This window comes from Hermetia illucens, chromosome 7, assembly GCF_905115235.1.
Source record: "Hermetia illucens chromosome 7, iHerIll2.2.curated.20191125, whole genome shotgun sequence".
Classification (NCBI taxonomy): domain Eukaryota; kingdom Metazoa; phylum Arthropoda; class Insecta; order Diptera; family Stratiomyidae; genus Hermetia; species Hermetia illucens.
In genome coordinates, this window is record NC_051855.1 from 13,298,334 (window position 1) to 13,308,818 (window position 10,485).

A 10,485-nucleotide genomic window follows, 5' to 3' on the forward strand; every position below is an offset into this window, starting at 1 on the left:
CGGTCGTGGTCCTGTATCGTTTGATTTTCCGCTCCGGTGTGCATCTCTGGCATGTTCCCGCTTATTGTGGGGTTTGAAGGATTTTTCGCTAGGTTCCTCGTACACAGTTCAAAATTCGTTACATTTTTGGAAATTCAAGTTAAGTTGCGCAGCAGGCGATTCTATCACCTCCGTACTCCTCGTGGCCGCAGTGGTGGTCCGGGTGCCACCGTTTTGGCGGCCTAAACTGGAGGCCTGATTCTGTCGGTTGGAGGCATAGTTCGCGCTCGCGGGCATCACTACAGAAGTCACGCGATTTAATCACGCCCTCGTCGGCCTGGACGAGGAGTCGATCGGGTTCGTCACAGAAGTACTCGAAGAGTGTTCCTACATGAAGTTAAAGGGAACCCTCATCAAGCGACTGTCGGTAAGTGAGTCAGGAAAGCTGACTCACTTGCTGATGGAGCTCACCTCAGACGACCGTTCCCCAAGCCAACTACTGCGTGAGATGAAGCAGTTAGGCGGGGACAAGGTCGCTGTGGTTACAGCGATTCCCGGAGAGCACCCAGGCCATCTTGGTCTGTGGGGACTCCGGGTCTTTTGAAGTTTTAGCTAACACCACTGATAAAATCTGTGCAGACGGTGGTCAGTCTGCAACGACGGGCGTCTCTAAGCTAGCAGTGACGGTGGGAATTTTGCGTTCGGGAGGTAGGTCCCGAACCTGTTCGCGATCTGCCGACCGAAATGGGTGATCGAGTAGTCACGCGTCGGGGACCACAACGAGTCTTGCAATTTGCTTCCCGGAGGCCCCTGCAACCACCATATGAGGGCGGTGTTGGCTCGTTGACTATCAGAACTATGTTTTGCCTAATGAGTGTCTAAGTAGTCCTCTGTCCTGTCCGAAACGAATATTAACAGCTTTCAACAGGTTTCATCTTCCATCTCAGACTAACATAGATGACTTTGCTTGCACATTCTAATCTTGCTTTGAACTAAGACTGGCTACGGTTTCGGACTATCTGCAGTAGTAGTAAATATGGTCCTTCGGAAGTGTCACTATTGGCACCCGGCACCCGTTTCCTCATAGCCTAGTCCTTATTTTTTTTATTTATTGACCACTTTTACCATAACGCAATCTATTTGATCGCGATTAAGATAAACATCTGGTTTTCATTCATTCTTAATTACTCAAGTATATCTTTTAGTCCCAATTCTACTTTACCCAGGACCAGGGACTGAAGGTCTTCAATAAGGTTGTCATCCTATTGGATGGGGCTGAATATCCTTTTCAATACGCGTACTCATTTGCTTTCATTTCAAAAACATAATCCACGCACACACATCCCACCCCCTTCCCTCGATACACAGAGCATACAAAGCGTTCATGTTGAAAACAATTTCACTATATATCCTCTACCTCTACCTTTTTTGCCCAGAGCTAATGTAGTGGAATTGAAATTTGTTTTATGTTCATTGAAGCGTTCATTTTGTTTGAAGTTGAAACAATCTTCTATATCACCATAATATCCAACCTCAGCTCCAGCTTCATCGTCAGCTATTCACATTCAGACAAACAGATATATTCATATCTATACATAGATAGCGCAGATAATAATCGGATCAGGCTAGCTTGCCCTCGAACTGTGAGACCCGTCAGGACAAACGGTGTTCTTGTAAATCATATCAGGCTGAGTATACAAAGGCTCACTATGGCAAGATACACATAAACGCCAACGCGTCCTACTGAATGGCTTCCAAATTTAATGAATCTTCATTACAAAATTATTGAAGCTATAAAATTAAATGCGAAAAAAGCGATAAGGCCGTTAGTGCTAAAATTTTCTGGAAAATGTTTTTTCTTCTTTTTTGAATTTGATTTTCTACCCCCACTTCCATCGACCCTGTGAGTTTACATAGAATAATAAATCTGCTGCACAGATACTTATATGAGCCTCGAAAGATACATCACAGTATCTAGAGAAGACTGTCGTCATTATCCTTTTCCTTCCCTCGAAATTTCCATTGCTTCTGAGTAGATACGAATATGGGATATTGGAAGAGAGTGGCAGTCAATCCGTTCAGGGATAGGAAATCATTAAAGGCTAGCAAATGATGCACCAGTAAAATATCCTGAAGGACCCCTCCTTGTTCTGAACAGATGCTGTGGTGAGACTCACTCAGGCATACCATAAATCTTAGAGGTCAGTCAAAATTCTCGAGTCGAAAACAGTCTTGGAGATAGCATTGAAGCTCCATGGTCTAAGGACTCTCTTTACGGTCATCATCATCAACGGCGCAACAGCCGGTATCCGGTCTAGGCCTGCCTTAATAAGGAACTCCAGACATCCCGGTTTTGCGCCGAGGTCCACCAATCCGATATCCCTAAAAGCTGTCTGGTGTCCTGGCCCACGCCATCGCTCCATCTTAGGCAGGGTCTGCCTCGTCTTCTTTTCGTCAGGATCTGCCTCGTCTTCTTTTCGTCAGGATTTTTCTTTTACGGTCAGGATTTTATAAATCACGGTGAACGTTACATCTATGAAAACTAGGTCGCAAAACGGAATCTATAGGAAATTTCATATCCTCCAAGAGAGACGTTGTAACAGGTAGGGTTTGTCTGTGTTAAAAAAGGAAATTGAGAGAATTAGAATCGGTTCTACTCTCTTCCTACCGGCTACCTGCGGTTCGTTCCTCTATGGACCATATAGGGCATCTACTCAATCTCCTCTTTCTTATTTCTATCCCAGGGGCCGTCAGCGACATTTAAGGAGTCGCTAACGATACGGGGTGTGAGGTCCTCGAGGTGCCCGAGTAAGTAGTTCTGACTCCCTAGCTGGCAGTATATCTGCGTCCTAGGTAGTAGCCTTGAGAAAGCTTCTCGGTGAAGAGCGAGCCACGAATAACTGGTACACGTCGGGGGGTGATGTGGGCCTAGCTCTGCCAAGGTGGTAGTTGTGACGTGTATCAGGAGTCAGCCCCTTCGGGATCCTGGTCGGGTAGTGTGCATTGAACCGGTGTTAGTAGACCGTGTCGCCCCGAGCGAACGCTGATTCGTCCGTGAATTCCGGGATCAGCTGAGCGTAGGTCGAGCCTCAGGGAACTGAGGTAGGGACTGTGTCCCCGAGGGAATACCCGTTCCTGACTATTGTGGCTCGCTCCCTTGCACACGATACGCTGGTTAGTTCTGCATAGAGAATATACATAAATTAATAAAAAAAATCGACGAAACAACAGGGAAGGAGGAAGAGCTGAGTGCGTTTGGGCGCAGCACAAAAATACGATGGGTAGTATGAAGGGTACGAATGCGGATAGTCCCTACCAAGTGCTACAGGTCTCTGGACTATGGACTCACGTCAGCAATTTGTAAGGGACCGGAGAGGAGGACAGCATGCAGGGTTTCGTTCTCTGCAGGGATCGTGGCGTATCTAGTGAGAACGTCGCCCACACTGCGGCCTCGGTGTCCAACCTTTAAGGCGGAACTGGAAAGGGCTAGGGCGCGAATAGCATGATCCACATTTTACAAATTAACATACACCGGAGTGCAACCGCTCAACAGCAACTAGCGTAGTTTGATGGTCTGTAGGACACCGTTTCGAGCACGCAGGGGCAAATCCTAGTAGGCGGCGATTTTAATGCTAGGGTCCTTGAATGGGGCATGCCTCAGTCGGACTCCAGAGGGAAACGTATTTTGAAAATGGCGGCGAGAACCAGGCTTGTAGTTATAAACACCGGGTCGACGGGCCCAGGTTGTGAAGGAAGCATTCCCGACATCACTTTTACGTTGGAATCTCTGGTATCATCAGTGGACGAGTAGCGAGTCCTGGAAAATTTCTCGGCATGTGACCACCAGTACATCGTGTTCGAAGTGGTTGACGTCGACGAGCACTAATGCGACTCTTTCCCTGCCTGTGGAATGCCGCGAGGTTCCACACGGTCAAATGCTTTCTCCAGATCCAGAAATACAATGTAAAGAGGGCGATGGTTCTCACGATGTTTCTCCATGAGTAACCGCGTAGTGTGTACTGCGTCAGTAGTTCCAGAGTTCTTGACAAATCTGGCTTGATTCACGGCTATTTCAACAATTTCGCTTAGACGGTTATCAAGAATACGTTCAAAAATCTTCATGGTATGGGAAAGCGGTTAGCATAGGACAGCAATTTGACCGTTTTGCGGGACTACCTTTCCTTTTCCATTGGAAAATTGGAACTGTAGTACTTTCTTGCCAGTGAGATGGTGTTCTACCTTCCTGAATAACCTGATTAAAAAATTCACTGAGTCACAGTGTTGGGTCCCAGCTCTTCTCTTTCCAGAGCTCATTCGTTTTATTGCTTCCTCGACTTCAGTTGAGCTAATAGTTACGTCTCTATGGCTTTAGGTGGGTACCTGTGTCGGGGACTAAATTCCACGGTCTTCATAAGACACGGATTAATTTGGTGACCACAATCACAGCCCCGTTGCGACAAGCTACAATGGTGCCAGTCTATACCGAGTGCATTGGATTGAAATCTCTACCGAAGTGAGGGCTACGACTTCCCTGTTGAAATGCAACACCACCTCGAGGCCCGAAGATCACTATTGATGAACCATGTATTCATAAGTACAAGGTTATGGGTGTCTGCAAAATGGATTATACGCTCGCCACCCTCATTGCGTGTTCCAAACGCTTTTCCCCCACGGCGCCTGCTCTCGTCTGCTTTTTCACCCACATTAAAGTCGCTGCCAATGATGATACAGTCATCAGCAGGGACGTTATAAGTCTTTTCATCGAGAAGTTGCCAGGAGACATCTTTCTCGACATCAGGCCGACCTGCCTGTGGTACGTATGTGGTGAAGAAGTGAATAGTGCGATCAGCTGATATAATGGTGAGCTTCATCAGCCGATCGTCAAAACGTTCAAGATGGCAATGCCAATACCGTATTGAGTGTGTGAGCTACCAAAATAGAGAAGTTTATAGTCATTTTTACCGCGTTCGCGTTCTCTGTTGCAGTTTTTTGCACCAGACCATTGTAGATATCAATGCGCCTTTTCCGAAGGGCTCTTGCGAGTTCGTCGGTCTTCTCAGTTAGGGTGTCAACATTTAGGGTGCAGACACGTATTTGTTTTGCTCGGACTAACTTACTCATGTCCCGACGTCGTCCATGCGTCAAGAACTCTTACCCATTCCTGGACAGGACCGAGGCCCGTCCTTCCGCGTCGACTGAGGTGAACGCTCTATCATCCTTCCGAGGCTTGTTACTCGATTAGGTCCTGTTGTTTCTAACGACTTTGGATGCATTCTCTTGGTCAGCCTGTCGCGGGGCCTGTCATCAAGAAAGAAGGACAACTAGGATTTAGCATAGTGGAATCTCTCTTTCCCGGATCTCAGCATTCTATTTTTGTTTTATTGAGGATAGTACAAAGTATGTTGCCTCAAATTCTCGTCCTTTATCTGGACTATGTTAATAGCATGGCGGAGTTAGTAGTTCATATAAGGCAAGGAATAGAATTTCTAGAAAAGCAGTTGGACCTACCTTCGGGTATGTATGAATGGAAGCAGCTACTTGAAGGGATAGGAGGGTGCCATTCCCCACAAACATTGCAGAAATGGCAATGGTCTCGGTAGACAGTGCGATGGCGAAGTTGATTGGGGCCAACTTCCAGCTTCACAGTCTTGGCCGCGTGTCCTGTTTTCGAACCCGGCAATGGTCAGGGATGTTCTGTGGTTGTCCAAGGGAGTTGGGACGCACAAAGGAGTTGGGCAGACTTAAGGTTTTTATGCTGGAACTATGATTACCATCTTTCAAAAAATGGGTTTGATATGGCATGTCCTGACTATTCCTGACATTCCTTGAGAAGGCAAAATCGAAGGAAATCCAAGGCACACATTAAATTGATTGTATCCCTTGGATTAACGCGACTTCTATTCTATAGTCAAGGACATGATTTCTATGAATAGACAGACTATAGAGCACATATGCCAAGAATTTACCTCGAAAGGATTCTGTCTATTTCGAAACAGGCTCTAGCGCACCGACTCATCACCATTAGAATATTGATCACTGTCAACCGACAAAATAGCATGAAATCCTTGTAAAACAATGGGTTTCGCTCCCTTTTCGAAAAAACGCGAAACAACAAAGTCGATACCTTAACCACCCGCTGTTCTGATAATTAAGAGAGAGGAACCCTTTCAGCCTTCGCGCATCGTTCATTTATCACTCACTCCAGCATACTAAAGGCTTTCAGAACTGCTTTATTTCAATTAACCGTATGTGCACTTTGTCCTCTCGTCCTTATTTATATTTTGTGTTTTCCAGGTTGCTCAGATATTGCGCGGTGTCAATCAGGACGACGAGGTCTTTGTTTAATTATTTTTTTTTTTTCCTCCTTTTTGCTGAGCAAACTTTTGGACCACAATGGATAGAACATGATTTCAAATTGGAAAGTTAAGGAGAGTTCATGTTCACATTGCGAGAGGGTAATCTTCTTAATGACCTCGCATCTCGAGGGGATGGGATGACTACGGTCCCGATGCGTTCATCTTGATAGGTACCTTAATGTCAATATGGGACAGTCGATGTTGGCATATGATATGGCGAACGAGCGATAATAACGTGTCATCAACGACTGCTCAAACCACACTCAAATCCAAATGAACCACATATTCGTCAGGACACCCTGTAAATTGTCTATTGCCCCAGAGTTTCTCAATTTTTCCGGAGATTCCAATTTAGAGATAGGAGCGACAGCAGCAGCAATGCCCAAGCACATTACAGGAAAATGTCCTTGCTCGGCTTATTCTCTTTCATATTTTTTTAAAATTTCATAGCTGTGTTCCGCATTTTTAGATTATTGAGGGAGACAAGCCGTTGGTTGGTATTGTTACAATCGTAATCGCTTCTTTCGACGATATCGTTAAATTACGAGGCACAAGGAACACCCCGAGAACGTGTGGGGTTGACGAGATAATGGGCTGCTGGAACGGCGATAAGTGAACGCGATATTAAAGGATAGAACGGCGTCGGGGTGATAATGTCCTTTAGGGCGAGAAATGATGTGTTAATATCTCCGATGCATATGATGTGTCGTATTTACAACATATTTCCAATAATTACATATACGCTTACACCCTATTCATCCCCTGTTGCTTGCTTTGTGGTTTCTTCTGGATTTTAGATTTGGATCACACTCTGATGAGCGTTTGGAAGGGAAGGGTTTGACGCAATAGCTACACTGCTTCCCGGATCCCAAGCCAGTTCTTCTGCAGTGGTCTCCCATACTCCAAATTTCCATTCGGTTGTCCTTCCTCATATCCTTTTACCTACAAAAAATCCCCTTGCCTTCAAGTGAGCCCAAACATTGGGGAAAATTTCCGAAAAGAATGTTTCCCAAACGAAAGGAAGGGTAGATTGTAAGCTCCATTTTTCCAACGAAAGAATTATTGCTTTTTGTAATGTTTCTGCTCCTTATAGATAAAAAAAAGAATTTTCTTGGAGCCTTTTTTAGTCCTTTGAACAAAACATCGAATGTATTTTTACTCCACTCGAACTCTGAAACTGGAAAAGCAATGAAGGAAACCAAGAGGCCGTAACGCAAAACGGAAAAGGCAAATATACGTTACGCACATGCTGCTCATTTGTACCGGTACAATGAACAAATAAAGGATTTATCCGGAAAAGATAAACGATTAGAAATTTTCTGAATTGTTTTCTATTCTTTTCCTGGCCGGCTTTCCTTCTCTTCAAATTCATATGAAATTTTGAAGTAGAAAAAAGGTCGAGAACTGACGACGTTCAGACTGATCAAAGTAAGCATGAACAACGCTTTGGGGAGACTCCAATAAGTTGTTGGCAAACCTCTGAAAAGAACTTCAAAAAGGGAGGAAGACGGAGAGGAAGGAGACAAAACTTATTTTGTATATTCATGGCTTTCTTTATTTCCTCGTATCATTTCCCTTTAGAAAGGATGTGGATTAGTTACGCAGTAAAACTGAGCCTCCACCTCTTAGGATTTGAATCCCAATTGAACACCAAAAGTACCGAATTGTACGTAATCCCGCACCTAAGAAGTTAAGGAAAAGCTGCGAAATTGATGGTAATTCTATAGCTGTTGGACTCCCGCAACAGTACGCTCTCGGACTACCAACTAAACACCTCCTTGTCATCAGAGAACTAGCCTGGAACCGTTTGACACATTACTTCGGGCTAGCCCTCCTGCTCTTTCCACTCTCCCGGCTTTGGGAGCCTTCAAGTCAGGGAATTACTTTCACCAACGGGAGGGGAAGAGAAGGGGGGTTCTTAGTTCAAGGAACCCCTTACCATCCGATCCCTCTGCTGGTCACTTTCAATCTTCTTCGCAATAAGAAGAGCCTGAACATAATGCGCAACACGATTCCAGCTGCCAGCGCTCTTCAGCATCTCTCTGACAATGTTGTCTGGAGAGAGCTCCCCTGTGTCTACAAAAAGCTGCTGACGAAAGCCGTCCCACCTTTCGCAAAAGAAAAAGGTGTGTTCAGCGTCGTCCGTCACTCCATTGCAGAACACACAATCAGGAGATCGCGCCTTCCCAATCCTGTGCAGGTTAAACTTAAAATTTCCATGCCTGCTTAGACGTTGGGTAAGGGGTCTAAATTGCCGAGTTGCCACTCGGTAAGGGTGCGTTGACGCTCCACCACCTCTCTTAAGTTCTCGCCCTTACGACGGTAGATAGCTTTACGCTCCTTGGCAAGGAGGACAACGGGGTTACTCCCGCGATCATGGCCGGTTCGGAGACGGTGCGATAAGCAGACGCCACTCGCATAGCTCTCCGCCTCTGCACTTTAGCAAGGCGCTTACAATGCACCTCCTTGACGAGGGCATCAGCCCATATCTCCGCGTCATAGAGCAGAACCGACTGCGTTGCTCCCATAAGAAAACGTTTCCTAGTAGATATAGGGCCCCCAACAGTCGCCATTAGCTGACCCATGGCCAAGACTTCAGCTGCAGCCCTGTCCGCTGCTGCTTTGATTTACTCGAAGAAGCTCATTTTCGAGTCGAACATTGAATGAAGATATTTAACCACTGGTTTTGACTCTATAGTCAACTCACCAATCGATATGGGACACAGGGTCGGGTTTCTCCTTTTGGTCAAGATAACTACTTCGGTGTTTTCCAGGGCAAGGCTGAAATTATGGGCAGTCATCCATCGCATCAATATGCCAAGTTTGCTTTGCGCCTCTTCAACAGTGCGTCCGGCAACAAGTCTCGCAACGTCGTCTGCATAACCGACCAGACGCGACTCTTTGGGCATATCGATTCTCAGCAAACTATCGTTTGAAACTTTCCAGAGATCTGCCCTAGGTTGGATCCTTGTGCTACTCCCGACGTGATTTCCATCCTCCTCTGGCCCTCCAACGTCTCATAGAGCAGGGAGCGGCCTTTCAGATAATCCCTCAATATCCGTAAAAGGTAGCTTGGCACGTGAAATGAATTTTCTAATGTGTCTAGCATATCTGTCCATCTTACGGAATTCAAGGCATTTCTGATATCAAGCGTTATGGGGAACACTATCCGTCGAGATCGGCGGCTGTGCGCTCCATAATAGCATCCATTGTGGATCTACCTGTTCTGAATTCGAACCTTGGGGATAAGTCCCCGGCAGCGCGGATGGCTTCATCGAGTCTACTCCTGATGAACTTCTCGAGCGATTTCCCGCCCGTGTCAAGCATACAAAGCAATCGGTATGCGGACGGGAGCTCCGTGTCTCCTTCACCTTTGCTGATCAGCGAGAGTTTGGCCACTTTCCAAGGAAAAATGCTCTCCTTCAAGCAAGCGTCGAACGGCTCAAGCAGCAATTCTGGCCGTTGGCGGAACACCAGTTTGTAAAGTTCCGCCGGGATGCCATCAAGACCTGGCGCCTTCCTGTTTTTCATAGTGAGAACCGCTTTTTCGGGCTCTCTCATTGTGAAAAGGGGGCAATCCTCGACGCCCTTCGCGTTGTTGACATCAACCCGTACAGGATGTCTGAGGAACAATGCCCGTACAATGCGGTCTATTTGGTCGGTACTTAGTATGCAGGGCCTCCGCAGGGCCCTGATTTTCTGGGTGACAAGCTTATAGCCAAGCCCCCACGGGTCATCATTCACCTCGTTGATAAGGTTTTGCCAACCGCGATTCTCCTGTTCGCTAGTCTATACTGTGCCTTTCTGGTGCATGCCTCCTTGTTGGCGATCAAATGTTGTGCCAAACGGTCGAGTTCATGATATTCCCTCCGTAGGTCGGCAATTTATGCCGTCCACTAGTACATAGAAGGACTCTAGGACTCGCCACTCGTCCACCGATGACGCAAAAGTGATGTCGGGAATGCTTCCTTCACAGCCTGGATGCCGAAACGTTAGCGTGGAGCCGGTGTTTAAAACTACGAGGCCAGTTCTTGCCGCCATTTCCAGAATCCGTTTCTTTCTGGAGTCTGACTGAGGCATGCCCTATTCAATGGCCCTAGCATTAAAATCACCGCCTATTAGGATTCGTCGCTCCATGCTCGAAACGGCG